General features: G+C 33.1%; 1 protein-coding gene across 1 annotated transcript in view; it reads left to right on the top strand.

Annotated features, from left to right (window-relative positions):
• TET2 (tet methylcytosine dioxygenase 2) overlaps positions 1 to 16,772 on the top strand; it is a 96,272-nt gene that overhangs the window by 58,315 nt on the left and 21,185 nt on the right. The window lies entirely within an intron of this gene.

Below are 16,772 nucleotides of genomic sequence, written 5' to 3'. Positions count from 1 at the left end.
TATTTATAATAGTTCCCCCTCTCTTTAGTGAATTTTTTTGTAAAAGAGATTATATAATTTGCTCTGTAAAATTTCCCACATTCTGGGTATGTAATTGCACATTTGTTTTATTCACCTTATCCCTCTATCCCAACTGTCTTTTGTGCATTGATATTAAGAGACTTAAAAAGTTACGTATGTGTATATGTATGCATATATTGGCAAAAATGCTTTTGTAAGTGGTAATGAAATAATCTTAATTCTTCATATCCATCAGGAGGGTTAAATGTCTGCTTTGTTCCATTCTTAGTGATGTTAAGAGTGTTCAGTGAGTTCAGGAGTTGTCAGCTTGATTCGTCCATCCTAAAGTTTTCCCAGAAAACTTTCACCTAATGGTGTAGTGTATTGATTGAGGATCGTTGCTTGTTTCCATTATTTTTGTTTGAGTTTGCAAATTCACAAGTTTTTTATTTTTCAAAGTATAAATTTATGTATTACATTTGAATTTATTTTGCTAGTTTGTAAACTTGCATAAGGTTGAATATCTGATCTAATTTTTAGTTTAAAGTTATATATTTCCTTTACAGTAGAAATCCAGATGGTAACTCAAAGGTTGAGAATGTTTTTAAAAATCTGTTACATAGATGAATATTTTTATTACAGTTGCTTTACTGATTTGTTGTAAACAAATGTTGTAACCATGAGCCAAATTCTGAGTCATGTTAAAATGAAGCTGACAAATGCTAATTTTAATAATATTCTAATAATATAGAAATAAAAATGCCTTTTAGTAGCCATTTCATGTAGGAAATCATCTTGAAGTCACTCTACCTTGTTATGCAGAGATTTTTTTGAGCTATAATTCACATACCATAAAAGTCACCATTGTATTTTATGTTTTATTTTTGAGACAGAGAGAAAGCACGAGCTGGGGAGGAGGGGCAGAGAGAGAGGGAGACAGGAACCGAGATGGGCTCCATGCTGACAGCAGAGAATCTAATGCAGGGCTCGAACTCACAAGTAAGAGATCATGACCTGAGCTGAAGTCAGATGCTTAGCTAACTGAGCCACCCAGGCGCCCCTAAAATTCACTATTTTAAAGCTTGAAACTTCAGTGGTTTAGTAATATACTAATATTGTATAATATTAGTAACACACTAATATTAGCAATATGCTCATTTGTGTAATAATACACAAAGTTGTGCAACATTTTCTTCACTCCCAAAAGAAAACCCTGTACCTATTAGGCAGTCAGTTCCCATTTTCCTCTCCCCTAAAATGACAACTGCTAATCAGCTTTCTTTCTCTATAGATTTGCCTGTACTGGGCATTTTGTATTAATGGTATAGAATATTTGGCCTTTCTGCCTGGCCTCTTTCACTTAGCATAATGTTTTAAAGGTTCATCCATATCATAACATTAATCAGTGTTTTATACCTTTTAGTAGATGAGTAATATGCCATTTTGTGTGTGTGTGTGTGTGTGTGTGTGTGTGTGTGTGTGTGTGTGTGTATACATATCTCACATTTTCCTTATCCATTCATCAATTAATGGACATTTGTATTGTTTCCACTTTGGGGCTATTATGAATAATGCTTCTGTGAACATCTGTGTACAAGTTTTTGTATGGACATATGTTTTCAGTTCTCTTGCAGTGACATTGTTAGTCATATGGTTACTCTATGTTTAACTCTTTGAGGAAATGCCAAACTGTTTTCCAAAGGAGCTGTACCATTTTTCATTCCTGCCAGCAGTATGTCGAGGTTCCAGTGTCTTCGCATCCTCATCAAAACTAGTTATTGTATGTCTTTTTTTATTATAGCCTTCCCAGTGGGTGTGAAGTGTATCTTGTCATTTTGATTTGCTTTTCCCAAATGACTAATGATGTTAGACATTATTTTATGTACTACTGGTTATTCGTATGTCTTCTTTGGAACATGCCTACTTGATTCTTCACTCATTTTTAAGTTGAGTTCATATTTTTTTGAGTTGCAAGAGTTCTCTATATATTCCAGATACTAGAACTCTAGCAAATATATGGCTTTCAGATATTTTCTTTTATTCTGTAGGGTGCCTCTTCACTTTTTTGATAATATCCTTGAAGCACAGAATTTTTCAAATTTGATAAAATCAAATGTATGTATTTTTTAATTGCCTGTACTTTTAGTGTCATATCTAAGAAGCCATTGCCTAATCCAAGGTCTTGGGGATTTACCACTGTTTTCTTTACAGAGTATTATAGTTTTAGCTCTTACATTTAGCTTGTTGATCCCTGCTAAGTTAATTTTATGATGCAAGAGTCCAATACCATTCTTTTGCATATAGATCAGCACCATTTGTTGAGGAGACTGTTTTCTCCATTAAATGGTCTTGTCACTCTTGTTGAAAATTAATTGGCAAAAATGTATGGGTTATTTTGGGACTCTTCTATTCCATTAATCTACCTACATTTCAGTCCTTATGGCATACTATACAGTGTTAATGACTGTAATTTGTAGTAAGTTTTGAAATTGGAATTCACCTGTTTTATCCATTCCCCCTACCACCTCCCCTCTGGCAACCACTCTCTCTGTATTTATGTTAAGTCCTCCAACTGTTTTACAAGATTTTTTTTTTTTTTTTTTTTTTTTTTTTGGCTACTCTGGATTCTTTTCATGTCCTTGATAATTTTAGGATCACTTTTTCAATTTCCCCATATGGGATTTGACAGGGGTTCTGTTCAATCAGTAGACCACTATGAGGAGTATTGACAGCTTAACAGTATTAAGCCTTCCAATTGGTTAACAAAGGGATGTCTTTACATTTACTTAGGTATTTAATTTCTTTCAATGATGTTTTATAGTTTTCAGTATATAAGTCCTACATACTTTTGTTACATTTCTAAGTATTCTTTTTTTTTTTAATTTTTTAAAAATATTTACTTATTTTTGAGACAGGGAGAGACAGCATGAACGGGGGAGGGTCAGAGAGAGAAGGAGACACAGAATCTGAAACAGGCTCCAGTCTCTGAGCTGTCAGCACAGAGCCTGACGCGGGGCTCGAACTCACAGACCGCGAGATCATGACCTGAGCTGAAGTCAGATGCTTAACCGACTGAGCCACCCAGGCACCCCTCTAAGTATTCTTTTTGATGGTAATTAAATGTAGTTATTTTGATTTCATTCTTGGATTGCTAGTCATATGGTGTTTCTAGTTTTATTTTTTTATTTAAATTTTTTTAATGTTTTATTCTTTTTTTTTTTTTTGAGAGAGAGAGAGAGAGAGAAAGAGAGTGCGATTAGGGGAGGGGCAGAGAGAGAGGGAGACACAGAATCCGAAGCAGGCTCCAGGCTCTGAGCTCATGAACCGCAAGATCATAACCTGAGCCAAAGTCAGACGTTTAACCAACTGAGCCACCCAGGTGCCCTTAATTTTTTGACAAACCTTCAAACTGTTTTCCATAGTGGTAGCACCAACTTATGTTCCCACCAACAGTGCAGGAGCACTCTCTTTTCTTGCATACATCCTCACCAACATTTGTTTGTCTTGTTGATGCTAACCATTCTGACTGGTATGAGGTGATATCTCATTGTGGTTCCGATTTGCATTCCTTGATGCCTGGTGATATTGAGCATCCTTTCAGGTATCTGTTGGCCATCTGTATGTCTTCTTTGGAAAAATATCTATTTAGGTCCTTTACCTTATTTATTTATTTATTTATTTATTTAGGTGTTGAGCTATAGAAGTTATTTATATATTTTGGATATTAACCCCTTATTGGATATGTCATTTGCAAATATCTTCTCCCATTCAGTAGGTTAACCTTTTTGTTTTATTGATGGTGTCCTTTGCTGTGCAAAACCTGTTTACTTTGATGTATTCCCAATAGTTTATTTTTGCTTTTATTTCCTTTGCCTGAGGAAACATATCTAGAAAAATGTTGCTAAGGCTGACGTCCAATAGATTGTTGCTTACTTTTTCTTCTAGGAGTTTTCAGGTTTCACATGTAGGTCCTCATCCATTTTGAGATTATTTTTGTGTATACTGTAAGAAAGCCATCCAGTTCATTCTTTTGCCTGTTGATGTCCATTTTTCCCTATACCATTTATTGAAAAGGCTGTCTTCTCCCACTGTATATTCTTGCCTCCTTTTTATAGATTAATTGACTGTGTACGGTTGGTTTTATTTCTGGGTTCTCTGTCTTGTTCCATTGATCTCTGTGGCTATTTTTTGTGCCATTACCATATTGTTTTGATTACTATAGCTCTGTAGCATATCTTGAAGTCTGGGATTATGATACCTCCAGCTTTCTTGTCAAGGTTGCTCTGGCTATTTGAGGTCTATTGTGGTTCTATAAAAATTTTAGGATTATATGTTCTACTTATGTGAAAAATTCTATTGGTATTTTTGTAGGGATTGCTTTGAATCTATACATTGTTTGTGGAAGTATGGACATTTTAACAATATTAATTCTTCCAATTCATGAGCATGATGTATCTTTCCATTTCTTTGTATTGTGGTCAATTTTTTCATTAATGTCTTATAATTTTCAAAGTATAAGTCTTTCACCTCTTTGGTTAAATATATTCCTAGGTGTTTTATTCTTGTTGGGACAATTGTAAATGGGACCGTTTTTCTTAATTTCTCTTTCTGCTACTTTGTTATTAATGTATACAAACACAACACATTTCTATATATTAATTTTATATCCTATAACCTTATTATTTGTTTGTTTTTTGGTAGATTCTTTTGGGTTTTCTCTGTATAGTATCATGTTACCTGGAAAAAGTGATCATTTCACTTCTTCCTTACAATTTGGATGGGTTTTTTTTTTTTTTTTCTATTTTTCCTTGTCTGATTGCTGCAGCTAGGATATCCAGTACTATGTTGAATAAAAGAGGTGAGAGTGGACTTCTTTGTCTTGTTCCTGATCTGAGAGGGAAAACTCTCAGTTTTCCCCCATTGAGTATAATGTTAGCTGTGGATTTGTTATGTATGGCCTTTATTATGTTGAGGTGTATTCCCATTAAACTCACTTGAGTTTTTATCTTGAATAGATGTTGTATTTGTCAAATTCTTTTTCAGCATGTATTGAGAGATCATATGGTTTTTATCCTTCTTGTTAATGTGATGTATCACATTGATTGATTTGTGAATATTGAACCACCCTTACATCCCTGGAATAAATCCCCCTTGATCATGCTGAATAAACCTTTTAATATATTGTTAAATTCGGTTTGCTAATATTTTGTTGAGAAGTTTTACATCTGTGTTCATTAGGTTTTCTTTTATTATGGTGTCTTTGTTTTTAATATTAGGATAATGCAGGCCTCATGGAATGAATTTGGAAGCTTTCCTGCCTCTTATTTTTTGGAATAGTTTGAGAAGAATAAGTATTAACTCTTCTTTAAATGTTTGCTGGAATTCATCTATGAAGCCACCTGGTCCTAGATTTTTTTGGGAGTTTTATTACTGATGCAGTTTGTCACTAGTCATTGATTTGTTCATATTTTCCATTTCTTCCTGAGTTGGTTGTGGAAGATTATATGTTACTAGGAATTTATCCATTTCTTCTAGGTTTTCTAATTCATTAGCATATAATTTTTATAATACTCTCTTATAATTTTTTGTATTTCTGTGATGTCAGTTATTTCTTCTCCTTCATTTCTGTTTTTGAGTCCTCCTTTTGTTGATGAGTCTAGCTAATGATTTGTCAATGTTGTTTATCTTTTCAAAGAATCAGTTGTTTCATTGATCTTATTGTTATTTTTTAGTCTCTATTTCATTCATTTCAGCTCTAATCTTCATTATTTCTTCCTTCTACTAGCTTTGGGATTTTTTCTTTTTCTAATTCCTTTAGGTGTAAGGTTAGATTGTTTGAAATTTTTATTTCCTGAGGTAGGCTTGTAATATTATAAACTTCACTCTATGAACTGGTTTGTCTGTGTCCCAAAGATGTTGGACTGTTGTGTTTTAGTTTTCATTCATCTCCACGTATTTTTTTTATTTCCTCTTTGAGTTTCTTGTTAACGCATTAGTTGTTTAGTAGCATGTTGTTTAGCTTCCACATGTTTGTGAGGTTTGTGGTTTTTTTTCCAGTTTTTTTCTTGCAATTGATTTCCTGTTTCATATCATTGTTGTCAAAAGATGCTTAATATGATTTTAATCATCTTAAATTTATTTATATTTGTTTTCTGGCCTAATGTGATTTATCCTGGAAAATGTTCCATGTGCACTTGAAAAAAAATGTTTATTCTGTTGTTTTTAGATGGAGTGTTCTGTATATATCTGTTAGGTTCACCTGATCTAATGTGTCATTCAAAGCCATGTTTCCTTGTTGATATTCTGTCTGGATGATCTATCCATTTATGTAAGTGGGGTATTACTAGTGTTGTATTACTGTCCGTTTCTCCCTTTATGTCTGTTTAATATTTGCTTTTCATATTTTGGTGCTCTTATGTTGGGTGCATAGATATTTATAACTGTTACATCCTCTTATTGGATTGATGCCTTTAACATTATGTTGTCCCTGGTCTCTTACTACTGTCTTCGTTTTAAAATCTATTTTGTCTAATATAAATATTGCTACTGCATTTTTTTTCTTTACTGTTTGCATGGAGTATCTTTTTCCATCCTTTCACTTACAGTTTATGTGAGTGTTTAGGTTTAAGTTCTTTTCTTGTAGACAGTATATGGATGGGTCTTGTTTTTCAGCCAGTCATCTCATATCTTTTGAATGGAGCATTTAGTTCATTTACATTCCAAGTAATTGTTGATAGGTATGTATTTAATGCTATTTTGTTAATGGTTTCTGGTATTTTTTGTAGGTCTCTATTCCTTTTTTCTTCTCTGGTTTTCTTGTGGTTTGATGACTTGCTTTGATGTTATGCTTGGATTCCTTTTACTTTATTTTGTGTACCTATTATAAGTTTTTCATTTGTGGTTACCATTGGGTTCATATAGAACATCTTGTGTGTATAGCTGTGTGTATTGAGTTAATTGCACTTAAATTTGAACACATAAAAGCATGAAAATTTTGTGCTCCTTCCATATTTTGTGTATACAGTGTTATATTTTACATATTTTTATTTGTCCTTTGACTAATTTTTGTAGATACAATTGTTTCCTTCCCTAAATTAGGGAAGTTTACAGCTCTTATTTTTTTCAAATATGTTTTCTGCCCCCTTCTCTCCCTCATATCCTTCTGGGATCCCTATAATGTGAATGTTATTTTGCTTGATGATGTTGCAGAGTCTCAGGCTATTCTCATTTTTTAAATTATTTTTCCTTTTTGCTGTTCAGCTTGGTTGCTTTCCATCTCCTATATTCCAGATAACTGATCCATTCTTCTGCATCCTCTGATCTGCTGTGGATTCCCTCCAGGACATTTTTCATTTCAGATACTGAATACTTCAGCTAACACTGGTTACTTTTATACATTCTTTCTCTTTGTTGAAGTTCTGACTGAGTTCATTCACCTTTCTTTCAAGTCCAGTATCTATGACCATTTTTTTGATTTTTTTTTATTAGGCATATTGCTTATCTCTTTTTCATTTAGCTCTTCATTTTCATTAAGTCTTCGTGCAACAATTAAGTTTTTATGTATTCATCTTGTATTCTGCAGACTTACAAAACTAATTTATTAGTGCTAACTTTTTTGATAGATTCCTTAGGATTTACTACATACAAGATTATTTCATCTACACATACAGATAGTTTAATTTCTTCCTTTCCAATCTAAGTACCTTTATTTCTTTTTCTTGCCTAAATTTTCCTGGCTAGAACCTGCAGTAGATATTGAATGGAATTGACAAGAGCAAACATTTTTGTCTTGTTCCTGATTTTAGGGGAAAAACTTTCAATTTTTCACCATTAAGTATTATGCTAGCTGTAGGTTTTGTGGAAGCTCTTTATCAGGTAGAGGATTTTTTTTTTTCTATTCTAGTTATTTTTATTATGAAAAGATATTGGACTTTTTCTGCATCTACTAAGATGATCATGTGTTTTATTGCTTTAATTTTTTGTACATTGGCCCAACATTGCATTCCTGAGATAAATCACAAATGACTATAATGTATAAATCTTTCATGTTGTTGAAATATGTTTGCTGTATTTTGTTAGGATTCTTACCTTTATATTAATGAATGATATTAGTATATTACATTCTTGTGATGTCTTTGTTTTTGGTATCAGGTTAATACTGGATTCATAGAATGCATTGAAAAGTGTTCCCTATTCTATTTTTTGGAAGAATTTGTAAAGGATTGGAGCTAATTCCTTAAGTGTTTGGTGGAATTCACCAGCAAAGTCATGTAGTTCTGGGCTTATCTTTGTTGGCAGGTTTATTATTGTTATTAAATCAGTCTTTATATTGGTTGTAGTTATATTTATATTCTCTCTTTCTGTCTGAGTCAGTTTCAGTAGTTTGTGTCTAAGAATATGTCCATTTCATCTGGGTTATCTACTTTGTTGATCTATCATTTTTATAGTATTCCCTTATAATTTATAAGGTCAGTAGTAGTGTCCTGTTTTTAATGCCTAATTTTGTAGTTTGGATTTTCTCTTACTTTTCTTGTTTAGTCTGTGTAGTTTTCTCAGTTTTGTTGATCCTTCCAAAAAACTTTTGATTTCTTTGATTTTATCTATTTCTATTTTTAATTTCATTTTTATTTCTATGTCTCTATTTTTTATTTCATTAATTTCCACACTAGTCTTTAGTATTTCCTTCATGCCATTTGCAGTGTTTTACTTTGCTCTTTTTCTGGATTTTTAAGGTAGAATATTAGTTTATTGATTTCAGAACTTTTTAAATACAGGTATGTAAAGCTATAAATTTCCCTCTACTTCTGCTTTAGATGTATCCCATAAAGTTTAACTTTTTATTTTCATTTATTGCAGGGTATTTTCTAACTTCCCTTATGATTTTTTTAGTTAACTCACTGATTATTTAGGAGTGTGTCATACATACATATTAATTAATTACCCACCTTTGCTGCTTCTCCATTCATAATTTCACTCCATTGATAAAGAATACACTTTGCATGATTTTAATCATTTAAATTTAGGTAGCCTTGCTTTATGATCTGCCATATAGTCTGTCCTAGAGAATGTTCCATGCACATTTGAGAAGAATATGTATTCTGCTGTTTGGTGAAGTGTTCTCTAGATACTAGTTAACTTAGTTGACTTAGTGTTTTTGTTCCTCAGTTTTGTCTAGTTGTTATTATTCAGTACTCCACTTTCAACAGTAGATATATCTTTTTCCCTTTCATTCTGTCATTTTTTACTTTATTTATTTTGGTACCCTATTTTTAGGTTCATGTGTGTTTATAGTTGTTACATCTTTATGAACTGACCCTTTTATTATTATAAAATGTACTTGTTTCTGGTAATAATATTGTCTGAAATCCTACTTTGTTATTAGTATAGCTACTCCAGTTCTCTTTTAATCACTGTTTACATGATTTTTTCTATCCATTTATTTTCAGCCTATTTGTACCCTTAAACCAAGTCTCATAGATGGCAGATAGTTGAAATTCTCAATCCATTTTTCCAGTCTTTGCCTTTTAATTATATTATTTAAACCATATACAGTAAATGTAATTACTGTTGAAGTAGGATTTATTGTTTGCCAATTTATTATCAGTTTCTGTATGTCTTTTGTTTAACTCTTCTTCCATCACTGCCTTATTTTGTGCTTAATGGATATTTCTAGTGGAACATTTTAACTCCCTTGTCACTTTTATTATATTTTTTGGAGTTACATATTTAGTAGTTGTCTTGGGGATTTTAGTTAACATCTTATAACAATATAATTTAGAATAATACCAATTTAATTACACTGATATACAGAAACTTTGTTCCTATACAGCTCCAATCACCCCTTTTCCTTTGTGCTGTTATTGTCATACAATTTTATGCATTGTATATACATTAACACAGATTTATAATTACTGCTTTATATGGTTGCCTTTACATCATATAGAAAAAAGAGTTAAAAAACCATACGTATATAAGGTTGTTTCTGTTTTCCTATGTATTTACTTTTACTGGTGTTCTTTGTATTTTCATGTGGATTCAATTACTGTCTAGTGTTCTTTCCTGTCAGACTGAAGGACTCCATTTAAAATTTCTTGTAGAGGGGCGCCTGGGTGGCGCAGTCGGTTAAGCGTCCGACTTCAGCCAGGTCACGATCTCGCGGTCTGTGAGTTCGAGCCCTGCGTCAGGCTCTGGGCTGATGGCTCAGAGCCTGGAGCCTGTTTCCGATTCTGTGTCTCCCTCTCTCTCTCTGCCCCTCCCCCGTTCATGCTCTGTCTCTCTCTGTCCCAAAAAATAAATAAAAACGTTGAAAAAAAAATTAAAAAAAAAAATTTTTTTCTTGTAGAGTAGGGCTAATAGCAATAAACACTCTAGTATTTGTCATGGAATACCTTAGTTTATTATTCACTTTTAAAGCATAGTTTTGATACATATAGAATTTCTTAGTTGATGGTCTTTTTCTTGCAACATTTAAATATGTCATCCCAGCACCTCTAGCCTCTATATGTCTTATGCATCATCAGCTGTTAATCTTATTGAAAATCTCTCGTATATGATGAGTTTTCTTGCTGCTTTCAAGATTCTTTACCTTTGGCTTTCAACAGTTTTATAATTATTCTAGGTGTGGAACAATTTTCATGCTACTTGGAATTAGCTGAGCTTCTTGAATGTATAGGTTAATGTTCATTTATAGGTTAATGTTTCCTACATTTAGTTACTTTTTTAAAGTTTATTTATTTGAAAGAGGGGGTCAGAGAGAGGGGTGAGGTTCAGGGTTCCAACCGACAAACCATGAGTCATGATCCAAGCCTAAATCAAGAGTCAGACACTTAACGACCTGAACCACCCAGGCACCCCTACTTTTAATTTGTTAAGCATGGTTTCCTTCAGTTTTTTTGAACATACTTAAAATAATAACTCATAGTCTTTGTTTAGTAGTCTTACATCTGAACTTCCTCATTGACAATTTCTATTAACTGCCTTCTTCCTCTATATTGACCACACTTTGTTTCTTTGTATGTTTTATCATTGTTACAAACTGGACGTTTCAAATAATATAATGTGGTAATTTAGGAAATTAGATTCTCTGCCCTACCCAGGCTTTGTTATTGTTGTTAGTTTAGTGACTTTCCTGAACTATTTCAGTAAAATCTATATTATTTCCTCATGAGCAGCTGTGGAAATCTCTGCTTGGTTAGCTTAGTGGTCACCTAATGATTAGACAGAGATCCTTAGTTACCTAAAACCAGTAAGTCTTCCAGTCTTTACCACGGGAGTTCTGTATGTGTTTTGGAGCATGCCTTTAACAGTCAGCCAGGCAAGTTACAACTCTGCCTTACCCCTTTATTCCCTGCTTGTGCAGAGCTTCAAGTTTAGTCAGTTTAGAGTTTATGTCTTTTGTGAGTGAACATACAATATGCATATGGCTTTCTGGCTTACCAGGAACATGTTGGCTTTTGAAAGCCTCCTATGGATATCTTATTTCCAACATTTTAACTTTAAGCTTTTGAATTAGCCTTTTTTTTTTTTTTTTTTTTTTTTTTTAAATGCCAACTGTTATCCACCACCTCAGGCAGTCACAGTGGTTAACAGTTACAAACACCTCCTGGGGAAAAGGCTGTACATACTAGGTGAACTCTAAGGTAAAATGAAGACAGCCTTGCTATTAGTGTCTTGTAGAGAACTACCAAATAGGTAAAATAATGACACCTTTCTGACGATGGAGCACTAGAGGATAGCTAACCTAATTCTGCCCCTTCCAGTGGTTGCCAGACTGCTGATTTTTACTATAAATGTGAGTTGTTTTGAAGGTTGTCATAGAGTTCTGGGAACAATGAGAATAGGGCAAACTAAAAACCACAAAGCTTCTTCTTACTGAAATTTCATTGCTTTTCTTGAATCAACTCCCTGGAATGCTTCAAGTCTTAGTTAATTTGCAGGTTTCTGAAAAGTTAATTCTGACAGTATTTGTTAATATTTTCAATGCTGTTATGGAGGAGGGAAATTTCAGAGATCCTTATTCTGCCATTTTTGCTGACATCTCTAAAATGATAATTTCTAATTACAACATTCCTTCTGCATTTATTAGGTAGAAATCTTTAAAGAACTTTTTTCTTATCAACTGCTTGATTGCCATTAAATATAGATTGTGAATAAATAACAGATAAACGCATGGTATATATCTTTAGTTGTGAAATTTGAGAATGGGGATTTGGTGTCTTAGTGATCACCCAAAATGATCAATTAGTCTGTTCTTTCTTTTTAGTATCATTATTAACTTGGGGTTTTAACCTATTTCATTTTGATGAGAAATGATAGAGGTCATAATTTTTGCCCAGATATGTTCATTGTCACCGAGATACTGTTAATTTTAGGCATTTTCAGTGGGCAGACATAGTAATTATTTTTTAGAAAGAGTGATTTTGAGCTTTTAAACTCAAATCATGAGTTTATATTGTTATTTCCTGTTTGTAATTAATATTACAGGATATCTACTTATCTTTTACACTTCTCTTACACTGAAATTCTTTTATTGACATTAAGAATTACTTCCTTATGTCACAGTATACATAAATAATTTCAAAATACTACTAAGACTGATTTTCACTGAAGTCAGTACAGAATTGCATAAACAAAACAAGAATTTTAACAAAGAGAAAATATTTTAAAGTAGCAAACATAAGTCACAGAGCTGAAGAATACATAACTAAACTGAAAAATTCACTAGATGGGTTCAGGAGTAGACTACATCAAGCAAAAAGAATGCAAAAGAGTGAAGATAGCTTAAGGAATTTATGAGACACCATAAGAGGACCAATATAAAAGGGTCCTTGAGACAAAAGAGAGAGGAGTAGAAAGCTTATTAAAGAAATAACAGCTAAAAAATGTCTTGAAACAAATACACTAAAATTTAGGACTGCAGAAAAAGCAGTTTTAAGAGGAAACTTCATAGTAATAAATATCAGCATTAAAAAAGAAAGATCTCAGGGGCGCCTGGGCGGCTCAGTTGTTTGAGTATACGACTTCAGGTCAGGTCATGATCTCACAGTTCATGGGTTTGAGCCCTGCATTGGGCTCTGTACTGACAGCTCAGAGCCCGGAGCCTGCTTTGGACTCTGTTTCTGTCTCTTTCTACCCCTCCCCCACTCACGATCTCTCTCTCTCTCTCTCTCTCTCTCTCTCTCTCTCTCTCTCACACACACAAATAAGCATTTAAAAAAAATTTTTTTTAATCTCAAACGACCTAACTTTACACTTCAAGGAAACTAATAAAGAACAAACTAAGCCCAAAGTTAGCAGAAGGAAGGAAATAATAAGCGTCAGAGTGGAAATAAATGAAATAGAGACTAAAAAGACAATGGAAAAGATGAATGAAACTAAGAGCTACTTTTTTGAAAATATAAACAAAATAATAAACCTTTACACTTACGAAGAAAAAGGAGGACTCAAAGAAATACAATTATAAATGAAAGAGAAGACATTTCAGGTGATACCACACAAATACAAAAGATTATAACTGAACACTATGAACAATTGTACACCCACAGGTTGGACAACCTAGAGGAAATGGCTAACTTCCTAAACACATACAACTTACCAAAACTGAATCATGAAGAAAAAGAAAATCTGAACAGACCAATTACTAGTAAGGATATTGAGTCAGTAATCAGAAACCTCACAACAAAGAAAAGTCCAGGATCAGATGGCCTCAATGGTGAATTCTACCAAACATTTGAAGATGAATTCACAGTCCTCAAACTCTTTCAGAAAGTTGAAGAAAAGGAATTATTTACAAACTCACTTTACAAGGCCAACATTACACTGATACCAAAACCAGACAGGGACACTACAAAAACAGAAAATTATCTGCCAGTATCCCTGATGAAAAGTTAAATGCAAAAACTCTCAACAGAATATTAGCAAACCAAGTCCAATAGTACATTAAAAGGATCATATACCATAATCAAGTGGGATTTACTCCAGAAATGCAAGAATGGTTCAACATACCCAATCAATTCCACATTAACAAAATTAAGGATAAAAATTGTATAATCATCTCAAGAAGCACAGAAAACATGTTTAACAAAGTTCAACATCCTTTCATAATAAAAACTGAGTATAGAAGGAAAGTACCTCAACATAATAAAGACCACATATGAGGAAACCACAGTTAACATTATACTCCGTGATGAAAAGCTGAAAGGCTTTACTCTAAGATCAGGAATAAGACAAAAAAATGCCTACTCTCACCACTTTCATTCAATAAATTATTTGAAATACTAGCCAGAACAATCTGGCAAGAAAATAAAAGGCATCCAAATAAAGGATGAAGTAAAAGTATCACTATATGTAGAGGACATGATATTACAGATAGAAAATTCTAAAGACCTCATCAAAAAAACTGTTAGAACTAATAAACAAATTCAGTAAAGTTGTAGCATACATCAATATACAAAAATCAGTTATGTTTCTATATACTAACAACGAACAACAGAAAGAGAAATTAAGGAAACAATCACATTTACACAAGCATCAAAAAGAATAAAACACCTAGGAATAAATTTAAGCAAGGAGATGAAAATCTGTGTACTGAAAACCCCAAAAGATTGATGAAAGAAATCAAAAAAGACAAATAAATGGAAAGATAGCCTATGTTCATGGATTGGAAGAATCAATATTGTTAAAATCCCCATAGTACCCAAAACAATCTGTGGAATCAATGCATTCTCTATCAAAATTCCAATGGCATTTTTCATGGTAATTGAAAAACGAATCCTAAATTTATAGGGAATCACAAATGACCCCAAACAGTCAAAGCAGTCTTGAGAATGAAAAACAAAGCTGGAGCCATTATACTTTCTGATTTCAAACTATATTGCAGAGCTATATTAATTAAACAGTATGGTACTGGCATCAAAACAAACACTTTAATCAATGGAACTGAATTCAAAGCCAACAAATACATGTATGAAAATATGGTCAGTTAATTTTTTTAATGAAACCAAGACTATACAATGGGAGAAGGATCATTCTTCAATAAGTGCTATTGGGGAAAGTGGATATCACACCCAGAAGAATGAAACTGGACCTCTCCTACACTGTACACAAAAATCAACTCAAAATGGATTAAAGTTTTGAACAGAAGACCTGAAACTGTAAAACTCCCAGGGAAAAAAAAAACATAGGGGTAAACTTCTTGGAATTGATCTTGACAGTGGTTTTTTGCATTTAACAACAGCAAAGGCAACAAAAGCAAAGTAAGAGTGACTACAGCAAACCAAAAAGCTGAACAGTAGAGGAAACCATCAACAAAATGAAGAAGCAGTTTATGGAATGGGAGAAAATGTTTTCAAACCAGACACCCAGAAAGAGGTTAATATCCAAGTATGCAAAGAACCTATACAACTCAATAGCAAAAAAGCAAACCAATTAAATTGGGCAAAGGACCTGAATAGACATTTTTACCGAGAATGCGTACAAATGGCAAACAGGTACATGAAAATGTGCTCAAAATCACTAATCATTGGGGAGATACAAATAAAAACTATCAGATATCAACTGACACCTGTTAGGATGTTTATTACCAAAAAGATAAGAATGCTAGCAAGAATGTGGAGAAAAGGAATCCTTGCATACTGTTAGTGAGAGCATAAACTGGTACACTATGGAAAACAGTATGGAGATTCTTCAAAAAATTAACAATAGAACTACCACTTCTATTATGACCCAGCAACCTCCCTTCTGAGTATATATCCAAAGGAAATGAAATCATTATCTCAAAGAGTTTATGCACTTCAGTGTTCATTGCAGCATTATCTGCACTAAAAAATGTGTAGAGACAACCTAAGAGTCCACCAATGGGTGAGTGGATAAAGATGATCTGGTATGGAGAAAGAGGGAGAGGGGAAAGAAAGGAAGGGAAGGATAGGGGCACAGAAGGAGGGGGAGGGGAGAGGAGAAGGGAGGGGAGGGAAGGAGAAAGGTATTATTCAGTCTTAAAAAAGGAGGGAATCTTGTCATTTGTAACAAGATGGATAAATCTGGAAGACATTATGCTAAGTGAAATAAGCCAAGCAGAGAAAGACAAATACTACATGATGTTACTTCTGTGTGGAATCAAAAAGAAACAAACCAAAAAGTAGAACTCTGAAACAGAGTAGAAAAGTGGTTGTGGGGACAGGGGAAATAGGGAAAGGTTGATAAAAGGGTACAGTCTTTCAGTTATAAAATGAATCAGGTCTAAGGATCTAATGTGTAGCATGGGGACTATAGTTGATAATACTGTATTGTATAATTGGAATTTGCTAAAAGAATATACCTTAAATGTTCTTTACCAAAAAAAGGGGAGTTAAATATGTGAGGTAATAGATATATTAACTACTCAGTGGGCAAATCCTTTCACAATGCACACATACATCAAATCACTTTGTACACTTTCAATATCTTAACTATTTGTCAATTATACCTCAAAAAATCTGGAAAAAATAATTGAATAATAAATACTAATAACAATAATCATAATAGAATACTAGTTTTCCTAGTAGGTTGTTTCATCATTTTTTATTTCTTTGGTTTTTTTGTTTTTGGTTTCTTTGCTGAATTTGTCTGCTTATGTTTCTTAGGATATATCTGGCTTAGGCTCTAAAGTCATAATACTGTATTTTAGCCAAAAACTGGAAAGTATTCAAATGCCTATCAATGGTAGAATGGTTAAGTTGTGAAATATTTATACAATGGAAAATTGCACTCCATGAATAAATACATGAAAAAGTACA

Source organism: Puma concolor, chromosome B1 (genome assembly GCF_028749965.1).
Source record: "Puma concolor isolate L17-30 chromosome B1, mPumCon1.1.hap2, whole genome shotgun sequence".
NCBI classification, from domain to species: Eukaryota; Metazoa; Chordata; class Mammalia; order Carnivora; family Felidae; genus Puma; species Puma concolor.
Note: the sequence above shows the minus strand (reverse complement) of the source record. Positions and strands in the feature narration are given on the sequence as shown.